General features: G+C 39.5%; 1 protein-coding gene and 1 pseudogene across 2 annotated transcripts in view; both read right to left on the bottom strand.

The window, feature by feature from the left end:
* Positions 1-12,885, bottom strand: part of LOC110297319 (large ribosomal subunit protein eL6 pseudogene) — a 48,435-nt pseudogene extending 35,550 nt beyond the window's left edge.
* Positions 1-14,362, bottom strand: part of Gabrg3 (gamma-aminobutyric acid type A receptor subunit gamma3) — a 657,289-nt gene that overhangs the window by 125,144 nt on the left and 517,783 nt on the right. The window lies entirely within an intron of this gene.

The raw sequence follows: 14,362 nt of genomic DNA, 5'->3' as shown, positions 1-14,362 counted from the left end.
ATGTATTCTTTAGAGTTTGGAGAAATGTGCTATAGATGTCTGTTAGGTTTATTTGATTTATAATGTCATTTAACTGAAGTCTCTCTGTTCATTTCTTTCCCAGATGACCTGTCTATTGGTGAAAGTATTGTAATGAAATCCACAGACTATCACTATTTATTGTGATCTATTGGAGTCTATCTGTGATTTTAGATCTGATAGTGCATTTTTTTAATTAAATGAAATTGTGTCTTCCTGTGTTTGGTGAATATATGTTTATGATTGTAATGGTTTTTTTTGTTGTTGATTTTTTTCCTTTAATGAGTATAAAATGTCTCTCTGTATTTCTTCTGATTAGGTTTGGTATAAAGTCTATTTTGTCAGATATTAGGATAGCCATATTTGCTTATTTCTTAGTTCCATTTTCTTGGAATAGCGTTTTCCATTCTTTTACCCCATGATACCTAATCTTGGTGGTCAATTTGACTATATCTGTAACTAACTAAAACCCAGCATAAGCATCTAGGGACACATGTAAGGAAACTTATCTTGGTTGGCTTATTTGAGGTGAAAGACCAACACTAAATTTGGATAATTTGAGATCAGAAGACTTACTCTAAATCTGGGCTACACCTTCTATGGCAGGCAACATAGAAGGGCATAGAAGGAAAAAGACTTTGCTTTTTGCCTGCTTGCCATCCCCATCATTGGTAAGTTCATCTATCCTGTTCCTGAGCCATTTCTTTAGTGGTGCTAGACTACTTTTCTGTCTGTCTGTCTGTCTGTCTGCTTGCCTGTCCTACTGTGTGCATATATGCATGTGTGGGTGCATGTGTGTGTGTTTTCTTTAAAAACCCTTACTAATACATACTCTAAGGTGGTGTCTAATGTTGGCCATGATGTATGTTCTTTTGGAGGCAGCAAAAAACTGGATCCCAGTTCCGGATCTAATCTTTTAGTCTTTGTCTCTTTATTGGGAAGATTAGACCAGTATGATTAAGAGTTACCATTGAACTCTAATCTCTGAAATTTTGCTTTTTGTGATGTTTTATTCCTTCGATTCTGTGCTCTAAAATTGTTTCTTGTGCCATCATCTTTTTAAACCTTCTCTTTATTCCTTCAAGTATTGTCATATTTATGATTTTTATTGTTGCAATAAACACCATGGTCAACAGTAACTTGGAAACAAAGGGGTTTATTCAAGCTAACAATTCTCAAGTCACAGTTAATCACTGAGGGAAGTCAGAGCAGGAACTGAAAGTGTGAACCTGGAGGCAGGAACTGAAGTAGAAGCCCTGATAAAATTTTGCTTAGTGGCCTTCTTCTTGTGGCTTGCTCAGCTTGAATTTTCATACAACTCAGGACTACCTAGCCACTAACTAGGGGTAGTTCCACCCACACTGGTGTGAATTCTCTCATATCAATTTCCAATAAAAAAAATGCATCACAGAACTTGTCTACAGGTCAATCTTATGGAGGCATTTTTCTCAGTTAAAATTCCTTCTTTCAAGATACAGTTTTAGCTTTAATTAAGTTGACATAAAACTAGCTTGCACAAGTATCCTCTGTAGGATTGGTTTATAGATAACAAATATCATATGCCTTAGTCAATGCTCTGCCACTGTGCAGGGACACCATGGCCACAATAACTGTTATAAAGAAAAGCATTTAACTAAGGTTGGCTTACAGTTTCAGAGGCTCACTCCATTAACCTTATGGAGGGAAGCATGGTGACACATAGGCATGCAAACATGTTCCTGGGGAAGGAGCTGATAGTTCTACAACTGGGTCTATAAGTGGCAGGAAGAGGCCGGGCATGGTGGCACATGCCTTTAATCCCAGCACTCAGGAGGCAGAGACAGGTAGATTTCTGAGTTCAAAGCCAGCCTGGTCTACAGAGTGAGTTCCATGACAGTCAGGGACTGGGCCTAGCTTGTGATTTTGAAACTTCAAAGTCCACCCCCAGTTACACACTTCCCCAAATGAAGCCACATCTCCAAAGAATTTCAAATAATGCCACTCCTTAAGCATATAAATATATGAACTTATAGGGACCCCTCATTCAAATTACCACACCATCTAATTAATTAATTAATTAATTAAAATTTCCCTTTTTAATTAGATATTTTCTTCCTTTACATTTCAAATGCTATCCCAAAAGTCCCCTATACCCTCCCCCTACCCTGCTCCCCAACCCACCCACTCCCAGATTTTACTCCCCTCCCAGTCTGCCTTCCAGCTGTTCCACATCCCGTACCTCTTCCCTGCTCCCCTGTTTCCACGAGGATGTCCCCACACCTACCATCCACCCAAACAGACCTCTAAACTTCCTGGGGCCTCCAGTCTCTTGAGGGTTAGGTACATCTTCTCTAACTGAACCCAGAACCGGCAGTTCTCTGCTGTATATGTGTTAGGTGTATGCTGCCTGGTTGGTGGCTCAGTGTCTGAGATACCTTGGGGGTCCAGGTTAATTGAGACTGCTGGTCCTCCTACAAGGTCACTTGCCCTCCTCCTCATCTTCTTCCAGCCTTTCCCTAATTCAACCACAGGGGTCAGGAGCTTCTGTCCATTGGTTGTGTGCAAATATCTGCATCTGACTCTTTCAGCTGCTTATTAGGTCTTTTGGAGGGCAGTCATGATAGGTTGGTTTTTGTGAGATCTCCATAGTCTCAGTAATATTGTCAGGCCTTGGGGTTTCCCCTTGAGCTGAATCCCACTTTGGGCCTATCATACCATCTATTTATTATCTGCTTTTGAAATATATTCGTTTTCCCACTTCTTCAATTACAACCGATGATTTTGTTGAATATTAGTCAGTATTAGCATCCATTCTCTAATTCTTTCTCTCTTTCATAGCCTCCACTGAAAAAAATCAATGGTTATTCTAATGGGCCTGCCTTTCAATGTAGCTTGATCTTTCTTGCTACTAAATATACAGAAATTGAACAGATTCCTAATGACTTAGCAATATACTCACATATTAGTGCAACTGTCAGTCCTCATTTGATAAACCTGAATTTGCAGTAGATGGAGATAAACACAAACACTCACAACTGGTCAGGTTTTAGAGAATAAAAGGTTATGGAATGTTCAATCCCAAAAGGGACATGGTTATCATATCCCATCTTCTCAAAGCTTAGTTAATTACTGGCTACAGGAGACAGACAGATTGGGCAGGCTGAGAGGGTGAATGACTACAATGAAAATCGCTTTCTAGACACAGAAATACAATTACAAACAGGAACTTACAACAGTTGTAACAGCATGCACAAAGACCTTCCCAAAGCAAGTCAGACAAAATCCCAGTATGGAGAAGGGAGGTGGGTACGCAGTTTCACCCCTAACTGAAAATCTATTTGCAATTTACAGCTCCTGTAGAAAGTGAGTCAGTTTTCTTTAAGGGTGTGGCCCTTGTTAGGGTGGCCATTCTGTAGTGGAAGGCCATACATCAGAACACATATAGGAAGAACAAATTGGACATAATAGGTTTAATCAATGAAACAAAGAAAAATAACACAAGTTTGTTTGCATAGGGAACAGGGTAGGTCTGGGAGAAGATGAGAGAGAGGAGTAAAAATGATTACCATCTATTGCATAAAATTTTCAAAGAAGTAATTAAGGATGAGAAAAATTTAAAGAGAATTTGAAAAGATGTATTTTCATGTAAGGTACACATGTTTGAAAAGGATGTTTAACATCTATAGTCATTAGAGAAATGAAAGCTGTCACTACCCATATTAGTACACTAAAACAAAAGTATAAAAGGCACCTCAAGACCATGGAGGGATCAGTATCCTGCATTGCTGTTGGAGTTACAACTCATGAAACCACAGTGGAAACTGTTTTCAAGTTCTGTTTTTTTCTATGAATGCAAGCTTTATTATTAATGTACCTTCTGTAGACATAAACCCCAACAGCTCCTTGCCCCAAGAAGGAAGTTGAAAAGTCAAAAATCCTGTGACATGCCATCTCTGCTTTGGTACCCAGAAGAGATTGTGAGCCTCTTCAAGGATTCCAAAGCTTTGGGGAGTCCAGGGTCATTTTGAGAGCACTCCTTGGGGTTCTGCCTGTTGGACCCTCTTGATATACAGTGGCAACAGCACATTTTCCAATTCTTGTGGGCCTTAGACAACTGCTCAAGTATCATCTCACACCTCTTCTTGAAAAACCAGTACCTAATGGGCCCTTTTGTCAGTTTGAGTGCATCAGCTTAAAATGAAGTTCTTCTAGATTTTCAAGTCTCTCAAACAGAGAGTTAACAACAATTCCAATATTGGATATACATCCAAGAGTATGGTTAAAGTATGTATATGAATTTTATAGTAGAATTATTTCAAATAAAGGAAAAGCAATCTAAAGGTCGACTGTGGTCTTTGTGGCTTGTCTGCCAAGTCTTCTATGATAGACGTTTATTCCCCAGAGTGGCAGCATTGAGAGGTAGGATCTGATCTTCAAGACATGTGGACTGGGTGTGGTCCTTAGGTCACAGGGGATGTACCCATGAAAGGGAATGAAAAAAATTTTTCTGGAAGCCTGTGTTAATATCTTAAGACTATTATAATACAAGCCTAAGGCAGGCACTTCGGTCCCTCTCTGACTTCCTTTCTGATTGTGTTAGTATCCCCTCTTCCATGGATATCCACCACTGAGATAATGAGACTAATGGATGCCTCACCAAAGCATGTGATATCTTTGTGGATTTTCACCCTTCCAAAATGTAACATAAACTAGCCTCAGCTATTTTGTTAAAGTAATAAAAATTTGATCAATTTTTGTCTATTCAGTAAAGGGTAGATAATCAAGGAGCTGAGATTTACCTGTGTGGTAGAGTGGCTATGCTGAACATGAAAGTCCTGGAGTTTTGTGTTCAAGCATTGAAAATAAACAAACAAAAATTATAACAACAAAACTCCAAAAAACAAGTGCTTCCATGTCAAATGTCCATGCCCTAGAACAATACTCAACAATAACAAGGATTATGTTAAAAATATATAGTATATTCTAACTAAAAAATCATTATCTTGTGAAGAAACTAGATATAAGACATCACATATTCCATTATTAATTTGCACTCTATATCTACCTTAAAAACAGAAAGCAGGCTAGAAACAAGGATGGGAAGTAACTGCGAGTGTGTATACCACGTGTACTGTTTATCCTGGGGATTAAGTATTTTAAAAATAAATGTTGCTGATAGTAACATGATTTTGCAGCTATGCTAAAAGTTTATTTAATGGTAGACAAAGAGAGAAATTTGAAATATGTAATGGTTTCTAGGGAAGGCTACTTTCTTGAAAGGAGCAGTTACAAGAGACTGCAGGCCTCACAACAGACTTTTTGTTATTGTTCAAGCCCAGCTGCTTTAGGCACAACTCATCACCACATGGGCTTTCTTGAGGTAAAACCCGTAAAAACCATCATCTAGAAGCTGAAAAGGTAAAACAAAAATGATCTGCATTACTATTGTTTTCAGTATGATACAAATAATTTAGCTCAAAATCCCCATAGCATTCCTTCATTGTGTGAAAATATAGATTTAATTACAACATCTTCCTATAAGTGTACTCTGTACTTTGAGTATACTCAATGATGTGGAAGGCCCTGAGTTTCATTTCCAGCACCAGAAACAATGAACTACAACAAACCAAACACCTAAGAATGGATAGTTTTTGTGGGATATCAAATGAAGCAGTGTACCTCAGCAATAAAAGAGATTTCAGTACTGCTATATGTATAAATCTGAAAACATTTTGGCAAGGAAATTAGACATAGAACATCACATCTTTTTTTTTGTTGTTGTTGGTTTTTCGAGACAGGGTTTCTCTGTATAGCCCTGGTTGTCCTGGAACTCACTTTGTAGACCAGGCTGGCCTCGAACTCAGAAATCCGCCTGCCTCTGCCTCCCGAGTGCTGGGATTAAAGGCGTTTGCCACCACGCCCGGCCACATATTTTTTTTAAATTAGGTATTTTTTTCATTTACATTTCCAATTCTATCTCAAAAGTTCTCCATACCCTGCCCCCGACTCCCCTACCCACCCACTCCCACTTCTTGGCCCTGGTGTTTCTCTGTTCTGAGGCATATAAAATTTGCAAGACCAAGGGGCCTCTCTTTCCAATGATGGCCAACTAGGCCAACTTCTGATACATATGCAGCTAGAGACACAGGCTCCGGGGGGTACTGGTTAGTTCATATTGTTGTTCCACCTATATGATTGCACACCCCTTTAGCTCCTTGGGTACTTTCTCTAGCTCCTCCATTGGGGGCCCTGTGATCCATCCAATAGCTGACTGTGAGCATCCACTTCTGTGTTTGCTAGGCCCCGGCATAGTCTCACTAGAGACTGCTATATCAGGGTCCTATCAGCACAATCTTGCTACTGTATGCAATGGTGTCAGCGTCTGGAGGCTGATTATGGGATGGATCCCTGGGTATGGCAGTCTCTAGATGGTCCATCCTTTTGTCTCAGCTCCAAACTTTGTCTCTGTAACTCCTTCCATGGGCGTTTTGTTCCCAATTCTAAGAAGGGGCAAAGTGTCCACACTTTGGTCTTCGTTCTTCTTCAGTTTCATGAGAACATCACATCTTATTTTATTCACTTGTAGTAAATATTCAGAAGAAGCCACGTCCCAAAGACCTTTCTCTCCCTACTGATCTTCCTTCCAAACGGCCAGTCTTTTGCTTCCATGTTAAGCAGATATAAATGTAATATATATGATAGATGTAATATTAACATATATGTCAGATGAATATATGTATACACACACACACACACACACACACACACATTGTATGTGAGTCTGACTTGAATGATCTCCAGGTGTATCTTGTTCCTGCAAATGACAGGTTCTTACTTTGAGGGTTAAAAAAACCTGCATGTTAGTTTTGTTTTGGTCTATCAATATGATTAAATGATTCTTCCTCCTAGGTTTCCAACTCTGAGTAAGCTGAGGCCTCAGTGAACTTTGTTAGTCAATGTTCCAACACAACTAGTTGGACCTTATTAATAAATGAAACTATATTTTTTTCCTCCCTTCATGGGAACATCTTCTAAACATGGCAACAGGCTGAACTTCTCAGAGTCACACCCACTTCTCAGTGAATTGTTGTCACAGTAAGAGGATTACACAAGACAAGCATTTTGTCATTTTAAATGCAAGAAATCCATTTGTAAAAGGTACAAATTTAAATTATCATTGCCTTTTCTCCAATTTCAGAGAGTTTGTTTATCTGATCTGGATACCTAATATACAAAGCCCTACTGGGGTAACTGGAAAAGTTGACAAGGGATGTGAATAGTGAACCTACTTCCATTAACTTTGTCTTTACTGCTTCATTCTCAGTAGTTCTAACTCGCAGAAAAGTGAAAAATAAGAGTTTAATTGGCTGAAAACTACACAAGCCTTCTAGATGAACAAGAAGTTTTTGAGACATTCTTTTTGGTCTCATGTTAAGGCCACCCCTGCCCCTGTCTTCCTATTAACTGTGTGAAAGCAGATGGTTTGCTTTTCATTTACTCAAGCAGCTCCAGCCTGTTCTGCTGACAGTCATGTATGAGGGCCATGCAGGTTCCATAGTAAGGTGATCAAGAAGTTCTCCTCCACATCCCCAAACACATATTTTAAGGGTTTATTTTTTTTCTTCAAATTTTTAGTGCATTTAGATTTGACAAGTTACTCTAGACAAAAATTACATTTGACGAGGAAAATTAATTTTAGTCAACCACTGAGTTCCTGCAGTTGGCTGCAGTTTATTAGTGAAAGCACTTGACCTTTGGACAAGCACTGAAATGAGACCTGGACAGAAAGCTGGGGTTGTGGCCTGGGATCTTATGTGATTCATGTTTAACTTAGGTTTGGGACCAGGCTCTTGTGTAGCAACAACAATGGTTATATGCTAACTGTTCAGTTCTCTGGATTCATATGCTATATTGCTTAGGGGATATATTAACTGTGACTATGGAAATTGCTCCCCCCCAAACCTGTTAAAGGTTTGGCCTTAATAGGCCATGAGAACTATTCAGAGCCTCTTAGGTTCCTGGGGCACACACCCCAAGGGAATCATGGATCAATAGACTTTCCCCTCTTCCTATCCTTACTTTCTTGGCATAAAGTGAGAAGCTGACCTTTCTGTGAACTCCTCACCATTGCCCTCTAGGACTCACGACAAGCCCAAAGCAGTGGATCTCCACATTGGAGAGGGAAAGTCTCCAAACTGTGAGCCAAAGTCAACCTTTCATCTTTATGTTTTAATGACTGCAGATATTTTGTTACAGAGATAAACTATGGCATACCCTAAGACTAAGCTAATGTCACTGTAGTTTTGTGATTGTCTTAGACAAGTGAAGATAACTGAGAAGTAGACGATTCTGAAGGAGTTCAACAAGTCTAGCATTTGGAGCTGGAAAGACCTCAAGGCTCAAGAGGGCCTTTTCACAGAACCTCAGTTTAGTTCCTAGCACCCATGTCAATCAGCTTAGAATTGCCTGTAGCTCCAGCTCCAGACACCCTTTTCTGGCTTCCAAGGATACCTCTCAGGTGCACATATCCACACACAAGCACACATATACACACATAAAGAAATATTAAAATAAATCTTTAATTTATCCCAATGCTTGAATCTTTGACTCTTCAGTATGTCAAAAAGCATTTTATTCTTAAAGCCTATGAATTTTTGTCAGCAAATTTCCAACCTATTCGTCAGGACTGAATATGTCTTGAATAATTGCAAATGTAAATGCTGTTGATCAAAGTTCAGCACAGATTCTGATCTATGAGTGTAAAACAGGCCCCAAACATTGCTGGTTGGCTGCCCATCATCCCTTCAGAACTCAAAGTTGCATTTCCTTTAATGAAAGTGATGGACCATCTTTATGAATCAGTAAACTTGGCAAATCTGTCTACATGCAGATTAATTTGGCTACTGGAGACACTGAAATTCTAAACAGCCTCAACCAGTTTTGCCACCCTGCTTACAGTGGCAAACCTCAAAGTCTTACTCTCTGTCAAAACCATGAGAACAAAGGACTCTGGATTGAGAAGAGAAGAGAGAAGTGGGGAGTCAGAGGCCACATTGAACCATTTATTTTGAAATACTATGCTAAGCAATTAAGAAATTTCAAAGAAGACAGGACACGGTACAGGAAAACCAAAGTTAGGGGACACATAGTATACTGTTGGTGACCCTCTCATCTTAGGGATGAGCAGGTGATCAGCAGGTGCCCTGCAATGAGTGAGGAAGGGTCTGAAAATTAAGGGATGAGCCAAGTGTCAAAACCAATGAAAACTGGCCAGGGCTGAAGGGAGCATGTGTTGCATAGGCACTTCAGATTCATGCAGAAAGCATATCAACATGTGATTAAATAGCCAGTTCCTCACTTTTATAGCTAAAGTCCATTTTATGGGCTTTGGTACATCCTACTTGCAGGAAATGCAGATTCCATCAGTGGGAGATGCAGTGGCCCTGAATTCAGAGTTGAACTGAAGAAAAATCATCATGCTAATAAGATTGTTCTTGTAATAGTCTATTCCCCCTAAGCTGCCAGCTCTCCCAGACTTAGTAAAACTCAAAGCAACCATTCCTCCTGACATACACTCCTGAAAACTAAGGCTTTAGACTTCAGTGGCTTGATTTTTCTGTATACAATTTGCCAGTGCAAGGAACTGGAAGGGTCCCACACTTGTACAGTAGTTGCTACAAAGTTCCCAGTTACTGGGATGAAATAAAGAAAATAGTTTTATTGTGCATGTGTTGACTCACCTTTTCCTAAATAACCTCTTCTTAAAGCTAAAGGGACACAGCAGCTCACTTATTGTGATGTGCAGGCAGAGACCATAACATTCTGAGATGGACCAACCGCACATATTACTGGTTTTATAACTCACAGCTCCTGAATCAGGGCTATATGCTGGGCTCAGGATGCATCATAATGCTGTGAGTAACCCCATCTGTCACACTATGAGCACTCTGGGGAGTGATCACAGACAAGCCTGATTGCCCAAGTTTGCAGTTCGCATCGTCCCTCTAAAATAGCCTTGTTGTGCTGTCTGCTGATATCAATTCACTGCCACAGAGTAGGCAATTCATTGGACTCTAACTCTGAGCAGGCAGTGCTCTGGAGCAACCAGGAAGACTGAGCTTACACAGTGAAGGTTTGTTGATAAAAGCACATACTAGTTCAGTTTCAATTTACTTAGAAATCTGTTATGTATTGAGCCATCAGAGCATTTGTATTACACACTGGAACAAAGAGTCCTGATGTTTGAAAATGTGTTATCTTGCAGCCCTTTTGTTTAATGACATCACTCCATGAAGTAGTCTCTTTACTATCCCAATTTTATTCATTAAAAAAATAAGGTTCAGGAAAGAAATGGCAAGAAGCAAGACTTGAACGTGTATTTGTCCAGTGCCAAACCTGTTGGTCATTACTGATTTTCCTAACACTGTGGCAATATCACTGCCACATGCAAGTTGAAGTGTGAAAGTCTTGGGCAGACCTGAAGGACTGGTCACAGGGAAACAGAAGCAGCACCCATGTCTCCAGCTTACCTCAAACTCTGTGTTCCAACATGTAGAGTGAATTCATGAACAGTTAATAGTTTTATAATAATAGAACTAATAAATCACAAATTCAGGCACATTTCAAACACACTGGTGAGTAAATCAGGTAGGTGGGTTAAGATAAGATATACAGAGTCTAAACTACCTTTTATCAGATCATCTCAAAGCTGCAGAAAAATCAGTCCTAAAATTGTACAACCAAAGTACAATTGGAGGGAAAGTCAGTTACAGCTGATGCCCAAGTGAAAATCATGACGCAGGAACATGACTTGAAAGAAATTCAGCTTGTTTTAACTTAAAGATATCTAAAACACTGTGCACAGAAGATGTTCAGAACTCTAGGGGTGGTGTTGACCTGTCACTACAGAGTTACCTTATCAGGGTGATGAGTCTCATGGACCCAGTCACGTGCTGCATGGAGCTCACCAATGAGTTCAAGGTGTTAATGGACTAAATCTTTTCTAATCCCTGTATTTCCTTTTAGTTGTTTCAGGTGTTTGTTTTATGTGTTCAAGATAAATAGTATTTGCCTCCTCTCTAAGTGAAATCACAGCCTCTTTTAGATCTAGAAGGTATCCATCCTATAGATAAGCATCTTTTAAAATTGTTTCTAAAAATCATCATTCTGCAAGACCAAGAGTGGGCTGTGCACAAAGATGGATTGAGGGGACACAAAAGTGTGGGAGAAAGACTAAAACAGTTTTAAAAAGCCAGAAGAGAGGATCCCAGATTGCTGGGAGACCTCCAAAGCAGAACGAACACATGAACACAGCTGGCTGAGAGGCAACAGAAATTCTACATAATTCATGTCACATCCTCACCCTGCAAATAGGACAGTGATGGAGAATAAAGATCCAGTGCAGTGTAGGCTACACAGGACTTGCATCATACAATTTCACAGAAGCACCACATTGTCTGAAAGATTGTTAAAATTAATGATGAGAGACTTAGGCACTAAGATTTTTACAGGTAGATACCTTACGCATTCTCATACTTGCAAACTTAATTTCCAAGAATACAGTAGGCTCCTAACTGATGTTTGATAAGACATTTTATTCAAATTAATCTTCTAAGCACAAACATTAATTAAAAATATTTGGAAAAATAAGGATATAGAAACATGGTATGTTTTTTTTTTTCACTCTTCTCACCCTCAAGAAAATAGTTGGAAAGATGTGACAGCTTTACTTAGCTATACATGCATATTACACCACTGGCTGAGAAATAATTGGATATTTTCAGTGAGCTTCCGCAGCTCTGAGGCAGGTGCTCACTGCCTCAAATTATTATTATAATTTGGCATCTTAAAATCGCCTTCATGTTACACACACACACACACACACACGTAATTATAAATAAAAAGACCCAATTAATTATTAAAGTGTGCCCTAAATTGTCTACTCAAATGTGATTTAACCCTTGGTCACAATATGAAGGGATGAAATTTTGCTCTGCATTAAGTACAGGTAAAATCTGTTTCTAATGATAGCTCACATGTGTTAGCATTTTTGTTTTATTATACTCAGTTGCATAGGGAATACCCACACAAGTTTGTAGTATATATTGAGTATATCCCCATGCCCACCTATTTCCCTCTTCCCAATTTTTCTCTCCCATTAGCTCCCCCGATTGCTTCACTTCTACATTAATTCCATGATGTGGAGACAGGTTTTCATGCATCAATATGAAATCCTGGACCCACAAGTAAGAGCAAGCACTTGATATTTGTCCTTTTGAGGCTGACTTACATCACTTACTATGATGATCTCCAGTTTTTGCCATTCTCCTGAAAACAACACAATTTACTCTTTTTTGGAGCTACAAAAGTTGAACCTGGAAAGTGGTGATGCACACCTTTAATCTTAGGGACAGGGGCAGGGGCAGGGGCAGGGGCAGGGGCAGAGGCAGGCAGATCTCTGTGTTCAAGGTCAGTCTGTTCTAAAGATCAAGTTCCCAGTCAGCCAGGATTATGAAGAGAAATTCTGTAGTGAAGGAGCAAACCAGACCAACCAACCAGCCAAACAACCAAGTCTAGATGTGTATAGAACCACATTTATTTTCTTTAGCTATTTCACTATTATTGCTGGACACCTAGGGTGCTTCCATGATTCATAATTATGCATAGTGCTGTCATCACATTGATAGGCAGATATCTCTATGACATATTGTCTTGCAGTCCTTTGGAGAAATACACAGGATTGGTAGAGTTGAGTTACATTAAAAGTTTACTTTCAAGTTTTTGAAGAACTTTCATACTGATTTCCAAAGAAGTTGAACTAGTTGAAATTCCCACCAGCAGTGTGTAAAGGTTATTTACATCTTCACCCGTGTTTCTTGTTTTCTTCATCGTATCTATTCTGATAGGCAAGAGGGACTCAATTGTACTGGCTGGTTTTGTGTGTCAACTTGACACAGGCTAGAGTTATCACAGAGAAAGAGCCTCCCTTGAGGAAATGGCTCCATGAGATCCAGTTGTAAGGTATTTTCCCAATTAGTGATTAAGAGGGGAGGCCTCATTGTGGGTGGTACTATCTCTGGGCTGGTAGTCTTGGGCTTTATAAGAAAGCAAGCCAGGGGAAGCAAGCCAGTAAGTAATATCCCTCCATGGTCTCTGCATCAGCTCCTGCTTCCTGACCTGCTTGAGTTCCAGTCCTGATTTCCTTTGGTGATGAACAGCAATGTGGAAGTGTAAGCTGAATAAACCCTTTCTTCCCCAACTTGCTTCTTGGTCATGATGTTTGTGCAGGAATAGAAACCCTGACTAAGACATCAATGTAGTTCTAATTTGCTGCTGCTGATTAGTGAATATTTTCACATGTTTACTATCCATTTGTCTTTCATCTTTTAAAGATGGCTCATTTATTGACTGGGTTGTTTGTTTGATTGCTATTGAGTTTTCTTTTGTTGTTATTGCTTGTATATTTTAGATATAAATCCCCTGTGATGTATACAGATAGCAAACAAGTTTCTTTTCACATTCTGTGAGCTGTTTATTCTTCTGATAGTTTCTTTTACTGTGCTGAAGATTTTTAATTTCATGAGGTCCCATTTTCAATTGTTGGCTTTATTTCTTAAGTTACCAGGGTCTTTTTCAGAAAGGTATTACTGAGATGTTTATTTTGAACTGCATTTCCTATTTTTTCCACTATTGATTTCAGAGATTTTGGGTCTTATGTTAAATCTTTGGTCCATTTGGAGTTGGCTTTTACCCAGGGTGATAAACAGGGATATAGGTTGATTATTCTATTTGGGAACCTCATTTTGTCAGTTAGCACCATTCATTGAAGAGGCTGTTTTCTCTCTAATGTATATTTTTTGCCATCTCTGTCAAAAACCCATTGGCAGAATGGTACAGGTTCATATCTGGGCCCTCTATGCTAATCCACTCGTCTCTAGGTATGGCTTTGTGCTGCTGCCATGATGTTTTGTTTTTTAATTAAAAAAAAAACTCTTTATTGATTCTTCATGAGTTTCACATCATGCATTAAGTCCCACTCATCTCCCTGTCCCCTCATCTGCCCTTTGCCCTTGCAACCTCCACCTCAAGATAAAACATACACACACACACACCACTGCCACCACCGCCACCATCACCACCACCAATAACAAGAACATCAACAAAACCAAAGCATATAATACATCCCATCATGGAAGCTGTACTATGTCACACTAGCCCTCTCTCCACACATCTTCACTTGCAATGAATCATTTGATCTGGTTCAAGCTCTTTGACTTCTATGACAACATAAATATTAGATCCTTATTGGGCCACCCAGTCATCCTGTTGTTGCCCTGTGTCATGCAGATTCAGATGCTTAAGGACA

The sequence above is a fragment of the Mus caroli genome, unplaced genomic scaffold (genome assembly GCF_978045245.1).
Source record: "Mus caroli unplaced genomic scaffold, Mus_caroli_1 scaffold_8, whole genome shotgun sequence".
NCBI classification, from domain to species: domain Eukaryota; kingdom Metazoa; phylum Chordata; class Mammalia; order Rodentia; family Muridae; genus Mus; species Mus caroli.
Note: the sequence above shows the minus strand (reverse complement) of the source record. Positions and strands in the feature narration are given on the sequence as shown.